Source organism: Nelumbo lutea, chromosome 8, assembly GCF_056320005.1.
Source record: "Nelumbo lutea isolate HS-2025 chromosome 8, American lotus-T2T, whole genome shotgun sequence".
NCBI classification, from domain to species: Eukaryota; Viridiplantae; Streptophyta; class Magnoliopsida; order Proteales; family Nelumbonaceae; genus Nelumbo; species Nelumbo lutea.
In genome coordinates, this window is record NC_142691.1 from 3,219,176 (window position 1) to 3,221,487 (window position 2,312).

The 2,312-nt window shown below is 40.8% G+C and overlaps 1 long non-coding RNA gene across 1 annotated transcript; it reads left to right on the plus strand.

Annotated features, from left to right (window-relative positions):
- Positions 1-549: 549 nt before the first annotated feature.
- On the plus strand, positions 550-1,730 carry LOC148842209 (uncharacterized). The gene is made up of 2 exons (XR_016103693.1): positions 550-848; positions 963-1,730. It is a non-coding gene; the product is annotated as an uncharacterized LOC148842209 (long non-coding RNA).
- Positions 1,731-2,312: the final 582 nt, after the last annotated feature.

Consider the following 2,312-nt stretch of genomic DNA (forward strand, 5'->3'; position numbering starts at 1 on the left):
GTTAAACTAAAGAGAAATGAGAGAAGAACACAGATCGATCTATTTTCTTAAAGCTTGACTAATTGATTCTTTCATTAGTTTTCAACTGAACAAAGTAGAAAAGGGTTTGCTGGGGTAGACGAATCAACGTTCACACTACCAAGAGAATTTGAATGTTAAGTAGAGATTTTGAAAGAAAATGGTTTCTAGAAGCAAGTGAGTGTTGCCATGGTAGGTCCGACGGTCCGACCCACAAAGCAAGAAAACAAGAGCATGTACGTTTCGTTTCATGATAGCTCTGTTTATATTTTTATCGCCAAATCCAATTGGTATTCTTGCTCTATAACCTGACTCAGCGCAGCTAGCGCTGCCCCCCACCAGCTCGTTCTTTTTCTTTTTCTTTTTTTTTTTTCTTATTTTTTATTGGATCATTTATTAAAGGATAAAATACAAAAACCTCTCTTAAAGTTTCTTACAATCATAAAAATCTCCCCTATGATTTTACATTAGCAAAACCCTCCCTTGGACTTTTAAAAAATTTGACAAAAATCTCCCTTCCATTACTGAGTTGGGTTTGAGCTTGGGAGACGCCTTCAACGCCTTCGTTTTTGCGGACAAGAGTCATAAGGTTAGCGCCAAAGGTTTAGGGTTTTGCATGGGCTTAGGAATTGGGATTGTTAACAGTAGAGAGGACGAGAAACTAGACGCTGATGAACGGGATTCTGCTGTAAGGGATGCAGATGAAATGGAGGAGGAGAAAAAGGATTCTACCGATCCGCCTATTCAACTTGATCTTCTCCCTCCTGGTCCCGTCCCTCGTAACCCGCCTTCTTCTTCGTAGCTATGCTTTCCACGGCCAACTGAAAATGGTAATACCTGATGCGGCCAAGCATCCACCGATATCTTCACTTTTGTTTTGTTATATTTGTTCTGTTAGGCGTCTTCAAGTATTATTTGTCTTGATGGGTTTTGGGCCGTCGCAGGTAATTCTGAGGCAGGTTCATCGGGTCACCTAGGGGCAACGGTGATAGGGTTCGACGCCAATCGGTTGCCCACGACAAAGGATGCTGACGATGGGGCCGCAGTTTCTTCTCCCAACAGTACTGTTTCTTCATTTCATATGGATTTTTCCATTTATAGAGGCGGCAGTGGAGGCAACAAGAAGGACACAGAAGCTTTGGGAAATGAAAGTTGAGGTGGAGAGAGCGTCTTCAAGAGCCAATGACGAGGAGGAGAACGGTCTGTCTAGGAAGAAGCTGAGACTCTCCAAAGAGCAATCAGCCTGAAAGCTTGAAGGAACATAATACTCTTAACACGATATGTAGAAATCAAGAGAGAGAGAGAGAGAGGGCTGAATCCCAATGTTATTTTCTAAAGGAGGGAGGTTTAGGAGTTCGGGGTCAGTTTCCAAATGGACATTGGATTCAACGGAATTTCCTCCGTAAGGATCCCATACAGATGTTGTGGTCATTCTATTATTCTCATCTTGAGGAAACAGGGGCAAGACCACTGGAACAAGCAATTCCAGGGGATTCAAAGCAACTGGATTATGTCACAAAGCTCACGTTTGTTGAGTTCGGATAGACCCTCCGGTTCGGCCTCGAAGCTGGATCAAAACCCGAGCTCCTCCTTTCGATGAGTTGTCTGTGCAAAGGCAACCCAGAAGCTTTTCTTGTCTGCAACGGTTATAAAGACATGGATCTCGCTTTCTTTGATAGCAAGGAAGCTCAATCTAAACACAGTTATCGTCATCGAGCAAGAAGAACTTGACTTAGTGATTGACATCAGCCGCAAACTTGGCGTGCGTCCGATGATCGGTGTACGTGCATCGTGAGGAAGAAGATGAACAAAATACCTATTTTATCCATAAAAGGATAAAATAGGTATTTTGAAAAAAAAAATGATCTCTTTAACGTTTTCCGTCATTGATGGAACTGAGGTATTTGTTGAATTTTTCTAGGGAAGTTTTTTCGCTAAAATGAAAACATAAGGGAGGTTTTTTATGATTGTCAGAAACTTTAGGGGAGGTTTTTGTATTTTACCCTTTATTAAAACACTACCTATAATTTTATGCATTTACTAAAACCTACCTTATAATTTTTGTTTTAGTTTTGGTTCAGTTCCGATTACTAGTTTTCAAAAAATCAGTACTACCAATTTAGTTCATAAAAAAGGCCCACGGTTCAGTTACCCAAACCTTAAACACCCCAAAGATTTATTGATAAAAAAATGACAATTTTCCTTGTTTCCTTAATCCGTGTGCGTATCCACCTCGAATGGGGCAAGGATAAGAAGAGCTCCAAAACTGGGGTTTTTTATAAAGGTATTTCGAA